This window comes from Gadus macrocephalus, chromosome 16 (assembly GCF_031168955.1).
Source record: "Gadus macrocephalus chromosome 16, ASM3116895v1".
Taxonomy (NCBI): Eukaryota; Metazoa; Chordata; class Actinopteri; order Gadiformes; family Gadidae; genus Gadus; species Gadus macrocephalus.
In genome coordinates this window covers 10,897,654-10,916,578 of record NC_082397.1, presented here as the reverse complement: position 1 = coordinate 10,916,578, position 18,925 = coordinate 10,897,654, and the positions used below count along the sequence as shown (strand labels likewise).

At 45.0% G+C, this 18,925-nt stretch overlaps 1 protein-coding gene across 1 annotated transcript in view; it reads left to right on the top strand.

The window, feature by feature from the left end:
• Positions 1-18,925, top strand: part of lrfn1 (leucine rich repeat and fibronectin type III domain containing 1) — an 85,796-nt gene that overhangs the window by 52,495 nt on the left and 14,376 nt on the right. The window contains exon 3 of the mRNA XM_060074949.1: positions 12,179-12,299. The gene's annotated coding sequence lies outside the window, so the exon portion shown is untranslated. The remainder of the gene's footprint in view (positions 1-12,178; positions 12,300-18,925) is intronic.

Sequence of the window (18,925 nt, the reverse complement as noted above, 5' to 3'; positions counted from 1 at the left end):
TTTGCTCACAAACACACACAAGCTCAGTTTGCTCACAGCCAACCTCCCAACGCAGTGTCACTTGTTTCATGTGGAAGAGGGGGGGGATGCAAGGGACTGCGTGAGCAGCTCTGTGGTGGGGGAGAGCGAGGCGCTACTTGCATTATACTTGACGGTATAATAATATAATTGTGGAGGAAAAATAGATAATGTATGGACACGCCGGGAGGAACGAAGGACTGAGTAGCTGGATATATCGACCCATCCCACGAGGAAGCCATCAGAGAAAAGTGTAATGGTCTAATTCACAGGATGAAAGGCTTTCTTCTACTGCTAATGACTAAACCTCCAGTTCCTTTGTTTGTTTGTGCTTTGGATCTGTTTCATGTTTTTCTCCTCCGTGGTTTTTCCAGTATTGCAACATGACAAAACAACTGACTTTAGTGTCACGCGTGTTATTTGTAACATGTAAATATCCCCGGATGAAAATGTACACTTCCATCGGCCTAACGTTTATGTTTCTGTTCTGCGTTCTTAACCCGTGGTTTGCTTCCAGGGAACGACTTTCTTTCAGGAAGTAAACAGCAAGAGCTCTTTAACATAGCCCACCAGAGTATGGCCGAGGATAATAGGCCATAAGAATACCAATGAAACCATAGAGCTGGTTGATTTATTAGTCGATTTAATAGCTCTCTAAGTGCACGCATCTATCCACACACAAGAGTTTAAGACACAAAGTATTTTCACGATCGGGAGAAGTTATCCACAAACACGGATCAATAGTTTCCCTAATCACGCTCCCGACATGACCAAGGTGAACCACTTCCCCCTGGACCGGGATAAACAGTTGTGATAATTGGATTGTTTGGAACAATCAGGATAGAAAAAAATTAGCCTATCTCAAACCAAGTGTAAAAAAAATGTGTGGCAATTTGCTTTCAAATTAAAAACCTCGTTTTTCATTTATGCTATTATTGACCCCCCATTTTACCTGCTGCTCTTTTTCACAACAACAGCACTGGCTAACAAAGTGGCCAACAAAGTGGCTAACAAAGAGCCTTCCAATCGTAAATAATCGATTTCATCTTCAAATATACACACCTGCCTGCTGCCCCCTCCCCCCTCCCCCTGCTAATTAAATCATCGCTGTGGAAACGTCATGGTCTCCTTCAGGTGAATATATGGGAGCGGGCTGACCCCTCCGACGCAGGCACGGTGCGTTTCAAGCTAGGAGACGGCGGCACGTTAACTTCAATTAATCAAGTGGATGCAATTACCGCAAGTGACGTGCTGAGGACGGTTCACCTCACCTTCCCCGTCTGTTGCCCAACTCGTCTCTCCGGGGCCCCTTCAGCGTCTGACTGGGAGACGCCGATGCCGTCCAACCTCAGCTGTAACTTGGGGAAGGTAGCCGGCCCGCTAATGGCGCGGGCCGGCTAATTAATGTCCTGCAACAGGACCGATAGAAGAGTAGGGAGATGGCTTGTGGTTGGGCCGCGGTATGTGAGCTGTTTGCTGAAAATGTGTTAGCGTTGGGTCCAGGACGTATTCGGAACTTTGTAGAAAGTGTAGACCCTTGAGGAAGAGGCTGATTTGAATCGTCTTGCCCTTTCAGAATCACAGTAATAAAGGGAAAGGAGGCCGTTAGCATGCTAACTAGCTACGACTGAGACGCTAGCAGAGAGACCGGGACAAGACACCAGCTAAGACAGAAGACGACATGCACTGGGATTTTCAGGAGATTAGAGATATTTCTATATATGTATTATATATTAAGTTAATGTTGCGTATATAGTTCCTATATGTTTTTATTTTGCTTTTGTTTTAAAAACATACGGTTGTTAATTTTGCTAAACTATTTAGTACTTTTATAAAAGATTATAAAATCTAAAACTGGAACCCTAACAATCGTTCATTTATACCAGGAAGTAGTGTATGTTGCATTAGAAATATCAACAAAACAAAAAGCAGAAACTGCATGGAAATGTGTTCCAGAGATTACCCAGAGCATGTCATTGTTTGTGCCAGAGCAATTTCTGTGTGCAGTGTTAAGTGTGTGAGATGCCCAAAGGAAGCGGTTAACTATTAAAGTTGCGGATAGCCATCAACTGCCAACAACCGTTTAAATTCTAAAATAAGAATGCCTCTGCCTTGCTTTTCATTTCGGTCCAAATCCTTCCCAGTGCAGTACAGCAGATCTCAATGGTGTGGACTGACATTGGCAGAAGTCAAAGCGATCGTTCTCACAAGAAAATCTAATATTCTTGAGGAATGCAATTTTTTGCAATATTTAGCAATTTTGGAAGATTCAGCATGGACTAATCGGCTTTTATGAAAGCTCCCCATGAAAATGTTAGAAAACAAGTCTACGACGGCACGCCCAACTTCTCGTGAGTGGAAAAAATGTTGGGAATGTGTTATTTAGATCAAAGAACAAGGGTGCGTAAATATTGTATTAACATTAATGACAAATGAACTCTGAGCACTGAGGGCAAAAAAAACTGAAAACTTTTTTTTCATAAGTGGTCCCTTGAAGGCTTGATGGAAAGGCATTGGCACTGAAAACCAACCCCCTGAATATTCAGGGTTAGTCCCCCTTTCATTTCATAGTCAAGTCCCACTGTCACCGGTGAATCGAGGTGACGTGCTCCACTTGCACGACCGCCAATCCATTATGGATGGCGTTACCTTGAACCGTGCTAGCATAGTGCAAATGTATACAGCTGTCAAGCGTAGCAAGGAGACAGTCCTGGAAATTCTTCTCCCCTGTGAGAACGAGACGGAGTTCAAAGACCTTGCAGAGTCGATAGTACATACAGAAATCCCTGCCTGAGCGACCGCGTTTATGATCAGGTTTGAGAGCTGCACGAATGATATAGCTTTAGAGAAAATGATAAGGGCATTCATGAAAAGAATATGGCTGTTTTTTTATTTGATTGAGAGTCACTTTGAAAACGATTGAGCCCCTCCCCGTATTAATTCGGGAGACTTTCCGAAGTAAAAAAAAAACGATAACAGTCTTCTGTCCACTGACCCTGTGACGTGATGTAGCATATATAAGGGTTTCGGAGTGCCAATAGTATGATTCCTGTAAACAAAGAGAGGTATGGGCTGGCATTTTGTATTTGTAGATTAGATTAGTTATCCAATGTGATTTTATTGATGACAGGATTTAAATCACCATCGATCAGCATTGATTTCAGATACGTTGAAGTTTCTTTAAGCTACAAGCTAGTTGAAATGTTGCAACTTTAATCGAATTTGAACATGTACGTTGAACACATGGAAAATACTAAATTCAGGACACAGATATGGGAACAGATTACTATTGATTGTTTTTCAGAAGATGTTCTATTTTCTTTATTTTCAAAGGTTTGGATGTTAAAATAATCAGCAATCTCACATTCCATTTATCGTCCTCTTAGGAAAATTGTCTTGTTTTTGTCTTGAATATGTATAAATTAAGTTGTTAAGAAAATAAAATAACCTTCAATCTAAATGCATCATATGTGGTATGAGGCATTTAAACAAAGTTGTTATAATAAGAATAAATCTAGTTTTTATCTTTTTCAATATTCGATGGCCAATTAACTATCTATATAATTTTATTTAATTATAGTTAAATCTACTTGTGACTAAATTCTTATCCAAAACAACTGTAAAATTAGATGCATGTCTATTTGGATCAGGTTTACAAAGATGCCTTCAGGTAGTCTGTGGAAATTGGGATGAATGCAATAGCCACTACACTAATCTTCCCAATCATATTGCTGAATAAATAAACCGTATGAACCAACATACAGTCATACAGATAATAATACATGCTAAGAGAGAGTCAGACAGGTTTCTACTAAAACGCCAGGGTTAGAAATCACTGAGCGCTCAGAGAGCTCAGATGCTGCATCTTTTATGAGTGAAAATATCGCAGGAGCCTGGGGTGGATTTGAATTGAGGTGGACTGACTCGGAAGAGCATAAAAGTTGTTGCTCAATTAAACTTGGGGCACACACTCCGGGCTGCATCGCACTCCAGGCTTTGATTGGATCTTTGAAATCCTTATTCCGCACATATGCTTTATTGGTATTTTCCTGGTGAAGTGTATGCCAATAAACAAATATAAACCGTTAATGGTTTGTTTTTAGGGGCTGACAAAGCTTGGTTTAGGTTTGATAAACCTTAATGCATGTTTTAGAGCTCTTCACAAGATGATTGAGATTTCAGGTCATTTTTGTGCAATGTTATCTTTCTTCGTTTCACTTTTGGCTTTTTACTGCCAAATTCAGCAGTGTCAACCTGTTTTGTGCATGAGAGGGAGGAGGTTATGATGAATATAGAACAGAATCAAATCCTCTCCCTTTGTATTCCTCCCATAGCATACAAGAACTGATTTGATTACATCTCGTCTCTCTGCGGTTCAACAGTTATGTTTCATTCATATTCTTTTCCTGACAGACAAAGCTGATTACGACATCCAGCAATTTTAAACCCCTCAAAAACAAATCCAAATGGCAGAAACATCTCCCAATAAAAACACTTGAGGACTTGATTAAAGCAGGAAATATTTGAAGCCCTTTTTTGGGTCATTTTTTGTTTGTGTTTCTATTTAATATACTTTTCTGATCCGGCCTGCGTTCCGCGGTTCTGTGGGGCCACTTTGTTCCTTCAGACCCTTTCACAGGCTGTCACAGTGACAGGTTTTGCCAAGCAGGGGCAGAACTTTGACTCTAGTCTCCCAGGGAAGAGAACCCTGGCTCGTCTGATTCCCGGTTAGCTCCATCCATTGTTCATCGACAGGTTGTCACATTCATCCTGCGAGATTTCGCATATGCTTTTCTTTGGGAAATAAGGGACTTCAAGGTCCCTCACTGATCTCGAAGTTGGAGATGAGGCTTTAGAAGTAATTATTAAATTTTTCTCCCTGTGTGTTTATAGAAAATTCTTTGATGGAATTTGATGGGCGGTGACAGTTATTTTTCCTCATTCAGATTGAAAGAAGGATTTTTTTTTTTGCATCTGAAGGCATTCCCTTCTGATGTGTCTAATGTATGATAGGGTATATGATCATATTTTACAGTGAACCCTGGTCTCCCCAAGTCTAACTTCAAACAGGGTCTCCATCTTCATCTCCATCTAAGCGTCTTAGAGTACCATATTAAGCGCTATATAAATTTCATTTATTATTATTATTATTATTATCTTCTCCTGCTCCTTTTAATGATAAAAATGAAACTAAAGCCGAAAGGTCCTTGATACTCCCGGTATACAAAAATATACTGTATATGCCAGTATAATGATTCCATTAAGACAGAGCAGAAACATGTGTGATTTGTTGCTATGCCGATACGGATGTACACTAGACTTCCACAACACAAGATGATTAGAGAGCCACAGTAAGGGAACAAAGTGTGATTTATGTGGGCAAGCCATCCCCAGTAATGAATGTGTTTTTTCCTGGAGATACAGATTACCCTCTATGTGTTTGTATGGGACTCTCCTGAGCGTGAAATCACTTATTTACAAAGGACCAGATTCACAACCGCGGGTTAAAGCTCAATAGGGCAAATGAGGCAGATCTGAAATCTTTATGTATCGTGTTCAATCCATCCTGTGGGTTTAAATCCCCCACATTGGCAGGATTTAGCCAAGCAGCAAAGAAAATGGCACATCATTTCCGACATAAAAATGATTGCAAATCGATAGAAGGAGCCGTAACTGTAAAACTGTAAAATGTAAAGAATAAAGGAAACTATATGGCACTTGGCAAACTACCTGGTGTCACAGATGAGGAGTGGACGTGTGATGAGTAATGTTGACAGGTTGAGTGTTCACAATAACTGGATAACTGCTGGACGTGGCCGGAGGAGCACTCTAGGCCTGCCTCTGGAAAGATTACACACATAATCTCTGTAAGCACATTATAAAAGCATTTTGAGGGAATTACAGGAATGGGATATTTAATCCTCTCATGCAATTTCGGTGAACATCAGGAATGTAACACACTGTTTTTATTTCAGATCTAGATAGATAGATAGAGATAGATAGATAGATAGATAGATAGATAGATAGATAGATAGATAGATAGATAGATAGATAGATAGATGGCTGTTCTATGCTGATTTTGGAAAACCAATGACTACATGCATCAGGGTGTTCTTGGTAATGAACTCCTTTGCTATATAAAATTGAATCTTTAATTTGTGATTCAAGCCGAAGGCTTAGCCTTAAATCGTTGATTGAAAACTTTGTTTTTCATGTCATGAATCAATAAAGAATTTATATTTTCGATTGAGATCGAAAAAATCTCATATGATTACAAAATGTAACTCTGCCTCCTAGAATATAATCCAATAAATACGAGTATGAAAAGAAATCCCACACTACAATCCATCATTTGTAAAATAAATTATTATTTTGATCCTGTAGCTAAAATCTGTATTTCCTCCTTCTTTGACTTAGCTCTCTGCATTGGGGGATTTAATGATTTGTCATTGCTTGTAGAATAATGGCTCATCTTGAGTTGGGAGCTGTTGGGAGCAAGGACCTAGCATGGGTTTTTTCTAGAGTTAAGAGGATAAACTGCTTGCTTTGGGAGTATTCTAATGAAGCCTGAGCCCAATTAGACAAACAAGATGACGTGTTGACAGAAACCTGCAATCCATTGTTCATCAAACCACATGTTTGCTAGATAAATTCTCTCTTAAAATGTGTTTGTGGCTTCAATTATGAAGTTGCGATTCCCCAGGTCATTTCTATGTTTACATATCTTTTTGACATATAAGGAAATCTGGCTGGTGCTGGCGTCTATTACCAAATCTAACGTTTAGTCCCATCGCCGTGATTCCTTGGCTCTTTCTCTCTGTATCTAGCACATTGCTATTATCCACATTTCAGCAGGAGGGCATATACACCATGTAGTCCGTGTTTACGTGATGAACAATTTTTGGGATTTTTATCAGGATGCAAACCAGAAAGCCTTCATATCATACATTGGTATTGGCAAAATCCAATTTGGTGCTGGCTGACTTGTCGCGTTAAGTGCCACTTTGCTCGTCGGTAACGCCGTAGGTCCCATTACCATGACATGTCTAACGGTGCATGCGTTTACACAGCAGTCTTCATCCGACCCAGAATGCTTCACTTCAGCTTCCAGGAGCCCCCCACCACCACAACAACAATCTGTCTGTCTCTCTCAGGGAGAGAGGGAGAGAGGGGGAGAGAGATGGGGATTTCATTATCCCTGCCCACGCGGTTGTGTAGCTACTTCGTCATCTGTTTCTACACCGCTGGAAACACACAGGCTTAATTGTCGCTGAGATAGGGGTTTCATGATCCATTGTGTGTTCCTAGAGCTCCGGCCTCTCTTGCTGGTAACCTTGCCTCCCGGACTCGAGTATTGATTGGCCGACCCACACTCCATGCATCTTTCACTTGACCTCAAATGTCAAAGGTTTGTGAAAGCTAATAAAAAAGCTAATTACTCAATCAAACCGTTCCTACCAGCAATTATTTCCCTGAAAGCGTCTTCTATGTTACCGAGGAGATCGATGTAGTTAGGGACATGACGGAGGGGGGAGTTATGTTCATTAGAAACGCTCATTGTAGTGGATTAGTGAAAATGCCTGTCTTGTCGTCCTAAGTTACGTCTTAGGGTCGCTCGGGTCTTCAATGGGCTTCGAAGATTCGGTTCAACGGCAAGTGCGCACGTTCACGGTGAGATCCGATGTGATTATTCTTTGTGAGGAGAACACAGCGCTTTAACATGGGGTCAAGCATTTCCAATGAATGGTTGTCATTCATTTCATTAGGGCCGTTTGGTTCTGCTTCTGCTGTCCATTAATTGGTTGTAATAACTTCGAGCAAGGGAACAATTTGTTCATTAGCTTTGTTGGCAGAGTTTATATAACGGTTTCAAACGACAAATGAAAGCATAAAAATAGTGATGTACAGATATACCATGCGAATCAGTTACAATACACATACAATATATTGGTGGTGGTTAGTGAGGTCCCCCCTTCACTTTAGGCGTCTTTGAGTGTTATTAATTATTATTATTCTTCATGTTTAACCTCTGTTTTCCTTTTATTCCTAGTCTGTTTTACATAGTTTTGAATGATGACTATATGCTCTGTAAGGTGACCTTGGGTGTCTTGAAAGGCGCCTCTAAATTAAATGTATTATTATTATTATTATTAATATATAAATTACATTGAGCAATGTGGACGGTGGTTGTTTTCTTTTTGAGAAGTACCCAACGCGTGTGCATATTAAGTAGGCCCAGCGTTGGCACCAGCGCCCTATCTGGTGTCTAACTGGTAACGTTAATCAAAGCTGGGACACGGGAGAGCGAGAAGCAGAGTAATTGTTGTGCTACATGGTAATGGAGCCGGTGTGGATACGCTGAGAGGGGCCTCCTCCCGGTCACGTTCTCCGTTCCCGGGTCATCCTACACCTCCGTTCAGCCCTTCATGTTGCTTCTTCTTGATCAAAATGGCTGTCGTGGTCCACCACCGCTGAGTCATGGTGACATCGAGACGGTCCCCCTTTGAAATGTAAGAGATGGAGTGTGAAGCTAGCGCTGGGGTCCTGTGTGACCCGCCCACTACACCGGGTCTTAAACACGAAACACGAAAAATGTCCCCAAGGGGACAATACATTTTCCATCTATCTATCTTGCACTCCGGTAGGAAAGAATTGAATTATTTGAGTTTTATTTTTTAGTTGATATGAGACATGGATGCTGGTGTATTTATCTCCTGTTTCATTCCCTTTCGATGTGTATACAAAACGTGTCTGGGTTCCCAAGGTCGATAAGACTCTTAAGACTCTTCAAAGAAACACGGAGACCTGTGCTGCTGAGCGCACTCTTTTATAAGCCGAAATTTGTTTCATTTATCGGTCGGGAAATAAGCTGTTTGTGGATGTGTTTTTTTTACCGCCCACGTGTCTGGTTTGGAAACGCTGAATGTTCGATGCAACAGACAATCCACATTTTTTTTCAACAATCAATGGAGTTAATTTCATCGAATCTAGAACCAGTCGCAAAGGACTTATCGCCCCGCGTTGTCCCATTGTACCCCAGAATCCAGCCGGACACCTCCTGGAGATAATTAGTAAAGTCGGTGAGCTGAACCACCAGGGCGCATTTAGCGGCGGTGGAACGTAGTGCCTGTTTATCTTTTAAGGCCTCCTGAGTGATACTATGGTCCTATCTGTCCTCTGGCCTCCCCTGGGGGGGTCTATACTGCCGACCAGGGGGCTGTATAAACAGCCATTGACCATTGACCCCCACCACCACCACCACCTCAAGCTGTTTTTTTCAGTCACCCTCGATTAGGTAATCTCCTCCGCCGACTCTAATGGGACGAGACACCTTGTCATGTGCTTTAAAGTCCACCTCTCTCTCTTTTTCAATATAATGCCTTCTCTCTCTCTGACCGTCTCTGTCTTGGTCTCTCGCTGTCTCTCTCTCTCCCACTCTCTCTCTCTCGCTCTCTCGCCCTATACATCATACACAATAGCAGGTGCTATCATCCAGAACAGGAGCTGTGTGTTGTGTACATCACAACGGGCAAGTTATTTGACAACGTAGGTTAACGGGAGATCTGTGGACGAGCAGAAAAAGAGGGCGACCACGACTACAACGAGGAGGTAGTAGTAGTAGTAGTAGTAGTAGTAGTAGTAGTAGTAGTAGTAGTAGTAGTAGTAGTAGTAGTAGTAGTAGTAGTAGTAGTAGAAGAACAAAGTGAAGTCGACTTTTTTCCAGTCCCGTCTCGACTGCGTCTCTCTCTGTTCCCGGGGTCTTTGCTCTCAGAGAATATTTGTTTCTGTACGCTAAACCAACCGCCGGTTTGTTTTCCTCTGTACGGGCACCGCGGCATTCATCTCCTCCCTCACCTGTCGTAACGTATTGCTTTCACGGCAGTCATCGTGCGTCTTCACCGCAGGACTGACAGGCCGCAACACAACGAGAGAGAGAGAGAGAGAGAGAGAGAGAGAGAGAGAGAGAGAGATTCTCCCTTGTTGTCAGACAGCAGCCTTGCCGGTATCCAGTGTGGCAGGCGTGGAGGAGAGCTGCCTCCTATAGGCGGCCCGGCCCGCTGCCGTCCCCCCTGGAGGCCCCGGAGCCGGGACGCTTGGCAGGGTGATGGATAATAACTGAACAGAACATGTCCTGTGGCTACGATGGTGCGATGCTGAAGAATTATTTATCCTTTTCACTTCGTATAAGGGGCTTGTGGGTTATTGAGGCCTGCAAACAGGAGAATGGAGAGAGAGGGAATTGAACGAGTGTGGTGATATATTGAAGGGAAAAGGCTGAGATGAACCGTGCACCCCTCACAGCAGGCCAGGTGATGATGTGATGCAGGTGGACATGCGGACCGGAACCGGGGGAGCTAGCGATCGGAGGGCATGTTGTGTTAGCCCACTAATTCCCCACTTCCTGTGTCATGAGATGACAGACCGCCATGGCGATGGAAGGCAGCGAAAGAAGAAGAGGCGTGTTTGGTGTTTACCATACGGTTAGAAACCGAGCCATGCATATCGTGACGGCCCCAGGAAACGATGCGCTCTGAAATGAGCCCAAACACACCTTCGCCTCACTTTCACTCTTCACTTTTTTTCGGCTTTTCTCGTTTTAGTTTTTTTTTTCACCCCAAAACGAAACAGACGTGCCTCCCGCCATGCGAGTAACCGGAACGGACGGCGCTGACGTACCCCCAAAGAAAAAGGTTGCGTCATAAATGCTTCACCGGATGGATGAATAGCAGGCGATGACAGCCCCCCCCGACCGCCGCCCACAGAAGCGCTTCCTTGAATGCAAATGGACGCCAGAGTCTGAGGAGACCTGAGTGGAGGCTTCTGCGCTCACGCATGACGGCGCCGGCCGCGGCCGACCAACCGACGAGGGCGCTATGGTAATCCCCCCCCGCTCACGCATCGCAGACCCCCCCCCCCCCCCCCACGCACCTCCAGCGGAGCGGGGACATGTCTGGGAACTTGTTTTTGAATATTACGGAGGCTGGAGCGAGGGAACCACCCCCTCCCAGCCCCCCAGCCTTGTGACCTTGGCGTTGGCGTTGGAAACTTTGTGGATTACGAGGGTGAACGCAGAGACGTAAGGCAGGGAGGTGTAATGAATTGCGGGGAGCGTACTGCGCCGGACACGGCGGGGGTATTCATGAGGGTAGCCATGCATTCTAATCAAGTCCCCGTTTATTTCTCATTAAGTCAATAAGGCCGGCGTGATGTATGTTGAAATGCTGGGGAATGCATTAATCTTCATATCTCTGCGTTCCCCGGTCTCTGAGTTAGGGGGGGGTTTGGACGACACGGCGCAGTGTTTTGTTTCCCGCAGTGTTTTGTTTCCCAAGGACGGTTTTCTAAACGCCGTGGCGTAACCCGATTCATTTTTCATAATGCCCCCTCTTCACACTTTGCCCATCTTCGGAGACAATAATTCGCTGAAATATTAATGACAACACAACACACATTCAAGTTCCGGGTATTATTAGCAACCGCGTGCCTTTAGTTGTTTCTCCCTCGTCTCCCCCCCCTCCCTGCCTCGGCTGCTGTTTAGCGATCTCCCCGTCTCCTTAATCAGATCAGTGCTCACGTCTCACCCAGATGCCTCCAAGTGGAAAGCGGCGGCAAGCTTTAGTCGATGCGATTACCAACATATGACCGCTCCCTCTTTACTGCGAGCGTCCGCTGTCAGCCATAGACTGAAGCGGGGGGGCTAATACCACCATTGTCTGTATCTGCAGGCCTGACTCCCTGCCCCTCTTACTGACTATGTCTGCAGGCCTACCTCTCTTACTGACTATATCTGCAGGCATACCCCTCTTACTGACTCTATCTGCAGGCCTGACCCCCCTACCCCTCTTACTGACTGTATCTGCAGGCCTGACCCCCCTACCCCTCTTACTGACTGTATCTGCCGGCCTACCCCTCTTACTGACTGTATCTTCAGGCCTAACCTCCTACCCCTCATACTTACTATATCTACAGGCCTGACCGTCTTACTGACGCTGTCTCTGCAGGCCTAACCCCCCTACCGCTCCTACTGAATGTATTTTCTGACTGTATTGACTGTGTCTCTGTAGGCCTGACCGTCTTACTGACGGTGTCTCTGCAGGCTTAACCCCCCTACTGCTCTTACAGACTGTATTTTCTGACTGTATTGACTGTGTCTCTGTAGGCCTGTGGCCGGTGTTCTCCTATGAAGCCAGCGGGCGTCTCCCTCCCAGAGAGCTGCAGGCGGCCCGCCTGAACAGGAAGCTGATGTGATACCTGAGATGGAGAACCGGGCTTGATATCTGGTGAGTAGCGAGCCGTGCACCTCTTCCTGCCTTTTGTGTTTTTCGTATCACTGGCATCTGCGTCTTCCGTCCGCGGCCCAGAAAGCTGCTGTGCTGGCATCGGGCTTTGTTCCTGCAGGGTGCACGGTTACACGGCCTACATTTTATCTTCTGCTCCTTCTCCAACCCTAGATGAGCATAATTGTCGACATGCAAACCTGCAAGACTCTGCACCATCGGCCCTATTTCCACCGAGAGCAGGTGCAATCTCTCAACCGCCCATGTGCAATAAGTGAATTATATAGTAAAAGGTGGTGCATATAGTGTGTTATTGATTTTATGCACTCGTGTCTGCAGAGTGCAGGCAGGCTGATTCTTATAGCGTGCTCATCTAGTGCAGTATACAGTCTACGCTTGTATGCACCCCCCCCCTCCAAACCTGCAGCCAGGACATGTCACTGCACCAACTACACCAATATACGGTTATGACCAACTGTGCTTGCCAGCCACTTGATCCCAACAGGGGGTTTGGAGGGGGGGAGCCAGGGAAGGAGGGGGGGGGGGCGTACACCTGATGGTTACGCCACCTGAGCCTTTGAGTTTTTTTTCCCAAATTCAACGCTTGTGCTGTGCAGTGGGTTTGATGTTGGTGAGAGGGTGTGGTAAGTGCGTGTTGGGGGGTGAGAGAGAGAGAGAGAGAGAGAGAGAGAGAGAGAGAGAGAGAGAGAGAGAGAGAGAGAGAGAGAGAGAGAGAGAGAGAGAGAGAGAGAGAGAGAGAGAGAGAGAGAGAGAGAGAGAGAGAGAGAGAGAGAGAGAGAGAGAGAGAGAGAGAGAGAGAGAGAGAGAGAGAGAGAGAGAGAGAGAGAGAGAGAGAGAGAGAGAGACCTAGTCATGTGGGAGTGGCATTCCCTGCAGCGCTCAGTACAAAGTAAGATGGAGGCTCCCACTTGGCCTTAGCCTCTACTGGTTGACATGGGACGGCTGTAATTACCCCGCACGTGTGACCGAGTTCTGAGCCCTATGATGGTTCCCCCCCCCACCCTTTGTACGCTTTTAATGAGCGACGCCTATGAATAACGAGCTACGTCTACGCCTAACCCTGCGTTCACACCAAAAGATGCAAAAAGTTGACGCTTGGCACGATCCCATTCAAAGTGAATGTAGAGACGCGTTGCTGCTTTGCTGCCGCAGCACTTGCTGCCGAGAAAACGGGCAGCAAAATTTGATTTGCGGCGCGTCAAAATCAGATTTGCATTCACGTATTTTGCGGCGCGTCAAATGCTGCTCGAGTTGAAATATTTCAACTTTTCGGCAGCAAACGCGTGATGACAGCCAATCAGCGTTCAACAGCGTTGCCACTGAGGCGTTGCCACTGAGTGACATGCCGTAACAGCCAATCAGTGTTACTCCCTTGGAGTGACTTTGAGTTCACTACCTGATCCAGATCAAAGCGCTAAATGGAGGAGAAGATAATAATTGCAGTCTCCGCATACCCGGTGATCTTCAACACCAACGTGGCCAGTTATAAGTGTCCAATACATATATATATATAGGTATAAATGTCCAACCGAGAGATCCTAGCACCGATCCTAGCTAGCAGGTCATCAAACTGGGCCGGAGTCAACCTCAAATAGCGCTGGAAGAGTTCATCATCCAGACGGAGCTCCTGCAGAAGACGGTGAAATTCACCGAGCTCTGTACGGCTCCGAATGGTCTCATGAACCCATAAACGACGGGCATTCAGACGTCTCTCCCTCTTCCACAACAGGTAAAGACATGCAATGCTCGTAATGTCGGCCATGGTTGTGAATGAATTCAGAAGCACCGCGGGCAAAACTTGCCGCGCAACAGAACTGCGGCGCAGCAAAACTTTTGCGGCGCAGCAAAACTTTTGCGGCGCAGCAAAACCTTTGCCGCGCCGCAAAACCTTTGCCGCGCTGCAAAACTTTTGCTGCGCCGCAAAACTTCGGCGGCAACGCGTTCGGGCAGCAAATGCATATTTTGGTGTAAACGCAGGGTAACGAGGTACATTGAGGCGTGACGAGCAATGTCTACGCTTAACGAGCTACATCTAGGTCTAATGAGCTACGTCAACGAATAGCATGTATACGCATAAAGAGCTACGTCTAAGCAATAGAGATACGTCTACGCACAAAGAGCTATGTCTACGCACAAAGAGCTACGTCTACGCACAAAGAGCTACGTCTACGCACAACGAGTTACCTCTACGCACAGCAAGCTATGGCTTGTAATATTGTCTGGCGAGCATAACACTCAAATTAGTTTTAGTTGGTCCATACAAATCTATATGTTTAGCTATATGTTCACAAATAATAAAATAATAATAAAAAACTCCCCAGTTGGTCTTTTTTGAGTTGACAGTGTCTCTAATCATTGCAAAAAATTAGTTTTACTGGAGTGGGCGGGAGTGGGGGAGGGTGAGAAAAGCAGTGGGTAAACTTGTGCCCACTGCTCTTCTCCGGGATCTTATAACCAGGGAACCTGAGCCGCCCTCTGACTGTTTCCTGGAACGGCAGGTAGACGGCTGCAGCACAGAATAAAACATACAGAATATATATACTATTCCATACACTACCCTGGCAGTTTTATTTAAAATGAATACAAGGTAGAGGTAATAGTTTTCTGAGCTGCTGAGCTAAGCGAAAAAATGCCAGTCCATCGGTACCCTGGGAGGTCAAGCTCTTACAAGTGCTCACATACACCGACACAGACATCCCCACACAGACACACGCACACAGACACACCAAAACACACCTAAACACACCTAAACACACACACATGCACACACCAACAGACACACCTAAACACACCTAAACACACACACATGCACACACCAACAGGCACACACCAACAGACACACCTACACACATGTACACATAAAAATATATACACACACACACACACACACACACACACACACACACACACACACACACACACACACACACACACACACACACACACACACACACACAGGCTGAGTCACTTCCATGGCCTTCTCCTATTCATGACTGAATCACTGTTGATTGACTTTGTATCCATGCACACACACGCGCACACACACATACACACGCACAGTTCGGGTAATGTATTTCTTTTCTAGATCCTTGAGGATATTTTTCTTACATATGACTCTTTATATTCTCACTGCAAATCAACAGGAAACGGCCTTATAGAGTTTGTGCTGAATCATTGTGCATGCACCATGACAACCATTATCAGATGACGAAATGAGGGACGAGCCTTTGAGGAAAAGTTTCATCAATAACAATTCAGCAACTCTCTTATATCTGTGTTTCCGATATTATTCCCAAAGACAGACAATGCAAGTGGATGAATGAGAGTCTAGCCTTTCTTTGAGAGAACGAGCTAGCATTAAATTACCAAGATTTGGGCACTTATCTGCTTTAAAACTTTGCTTCCCCGCCGTTGACCTGTGTCCGTAGAAAAACCAAGTGTATGTTTCTTTATAATGCAATCTAGACGTCTGTGTGTATGAATGCCATTCGCCAAAGACACAAAGCTCGCCAGCTTCCGGATGAATAGATGGGTTCTGCTCTCCGAAAGCCTTGATGGAGCGTTGTGCTTCCCAGCGAGACACCAACACACATCCACCGCAGTCACTGACACACATCACCGCCTCGCTACACGACTGCCAAAGCTATGCTTCCCAAGCAGCCGTCATCCGGTCTCGTCTTTTATTCCAGAGAAATGCACGCATCAGCACCGAGTCAGAGTGCCTCATTGCGACAAGAGGAAGCAGGCTTATGGTCTTGGCTCATGGCCGCCTTTCGTTCTTAAGCTTCACAGCTTCGACTTGAGGAAATCAGGGATATTTATTCATCAGGCGTTATTCTTGTAATTAAGGAATTTGTCTTTGAATGGTTTAACCTCTAACAGTTAAACGGTTGATTTTATCAGTCGCAGTTCCTTTTGTTCATTTATGGAGAAAAAAAAAGTAATCTTCCATGTTCATTATATGTTATCTACAATTGTTTCGCTTCTTGTAATGCGTTCATTTGAGATCGGGAACCGCAAGGGACAGAAATCCCTTTCCCTGCCACTGGCTCCACAAAACAAGAGACTTGCATGGTGGCGATTAACATACCCAATGCCTGCTCTCTTGGACACAAAGGCCGTCATTACTTACCAAGCATACCCTGATTCTGTGTAGCGCCAGCACATCAGTATAGCGCACACGCTAACATTCACATTCAGGGCATTTATGAGAGGCTTTTATTCAAAGCGATGTAGACACAATCATAAACACATCACACACCGGCGGCGGAGTCAACCATGCAAGGCGACAGCCGGCTTGTCGGGATCATTTAGGGCCAGGTGCCTTGCTTAGGGACGCGTCAACACTTTGCTAGAAGGAGCCAGGGATCAAACTAGCAACCTTCGGGGTTAAAAGTCAACCTGTTCTACCTCCTGAGCTAAGCCGACCCTGCCTGCTAACGAAACCACCAGCAAGCGTTCCTGGGGGGGACACGCGCTCTCTCCTTCACGCGCGTGTCACGGGCTTAAGCTCCTCGGTCCATCCGCGCCCCTCCGCACCAGACCTCCATTGGGGTTCTGTTCGCTGGAACCGTGCCCCCACGCACGGCGTCCCATGGGGGCTGGGTTAGCCAGCCGGCAGTGCCTGAGCAGCCTCCTCTACCGCTATGGTTAGGAGCCACCGGTGCGACCAACCCCGGAGCCAACCCCCAGCCAGAGAGGAGAGAGGATCTTCTCCTCCGCTTGCATCACCGTGGAGACCGTCTGCGAGGGTGCTTGAGATGAGGCTCACGTCCACGCTGTTGCCCTGATTTGCATCGGATCATCGGCGGGTGGGAGGGAGGCTGTGAGGAAGAGGAGGGCTTGTAAACGAGGCAGGGTTGTGATAAGTGTTGCTGGCAGCATGATGAGCTGCCTGTGATGCAGGGTTATAGATGGGGGGGGACGGGCAGAATGATGTTTAAGCAACAGGAAGGTTGCTGTTGCTTTTCTTCCTCTCTGTTCAGGAGGCCAAATCGTAGGGGGGCATTATGGAAGTGTAGTAGGCCTACCTAGTAGAGTTGTTTGGGCCGCACGTACAGTTTGTGAAGAAATGTTAAAAAAGATTGTGCGTCCTCAGTCGAGATTTGATCATTTTATTGGATTTGGGCGTAATGGTTGACAACCAAAAGAGAAAATAATGGAACAGCCTAATCCATCCATCCGTTCTTTTTTCCGACTGAACATGCCGAGACGCTTTGAGGGTCACAGATACGATCCGACAGATGAAAACGTTGTTTTAAATCGCTGTGAAGCCTTAGCGACACATTCGGTGCCAGGGAATGTGCCAAGATCTTAATACTCTTCCGATGCTCAGGAAACGTATAATATACTTTCTGTGGAGAAAAGACACAGCTCAGCAACCTCCACGATAGGTTTGTAGTTCCACGGGCGCAGAACACCTCCACGGAGATGGAGAACTTCAAGTAAACGTAATTTTCCTGTTCAGAAGAGTGGTTGAAGTTGCCCTACATATTATGCATTCCCTCTTATGAATTATCTAACATGTTCCGTTTTAACATTGAGGAGGAAATAACGGTGCTACTGTAGTTTAGGACCAGGCTTCAGTTGTTGGAGAAATTAAATATGTATTTTCCTGCGGCAACGCAGAGACTGTTTCGCAGCAGCTAAGGGGAGTTAAGGAGTCAATCACTGGCCATCAGCTCCTACTTTACAGCCACAGTGTTAATGTTCCCCATGCGGATACAAAACAGTCGGGAAAGGAATGCTACCAGGCTAAATTTAGTCTGAATTGAATATTGGAATTTCAATTATATGGACTGGTCCAAGGTCTCTCCTTTATTGTCAAGTGGTTGTTTTCGTCATTTTTAAAAGTAAGTAAGTCAACCGTATGGCTAGAAAGATGTAAGTGTTGTATTTTGGTTGAACTAGGAAGGCCTCGATATGTCATTACTGCTTGTTACTGTGCAAAGAGTTAAGCCATTCATTTGTCAAACAAACATTTGCATTTTTGAGTTTGATATACTATGTATATACGTATACTTCACAGATTTAAATTACAAAATATCTAAATCCATAAATGGGACCAAAGAGTTCATATTATATTATGTTAGGTCCACAGTTATAGGTCATAATACATTATTTCTAATCTAATTTATTGAAAACAATTATGTGTTCCCATCAGTCAAATCATTCCCTTACATTAATTAGTGTTAAAAAAATCAATATAATAATGGCTTTGTGAGATTAGATTTCACGACTTAGTGTTGTTTCCTGATTGTCTCTTAAAAAAAATTAAATAATCATGCTAAATCTTTTCCTCATTCGAATTCTCCTGCAGTATATCAATTACCACATCCCCACAGAGTGTCTGCGTTGATTTGTCCGCGAGTTTTACGGTCGTTTAATGTTTGAAGGAGCTATACTTTCTCCATTCTTGGCCTCGCGATAAGAATAATGTGTTTCATTAAATTGTACAAATTGCGGTTTAATCAGCCTAATTGTAATGAATTTGAAAAATGAACGGACAGACGTTCTATTCCCCCTTAGCGACGCAGACCTGCGGCCTCTGCTGCTGCAGCGACCATGTCTGCCCATGCTTGAAAGGATTTATTAACTTATTTAGGAGG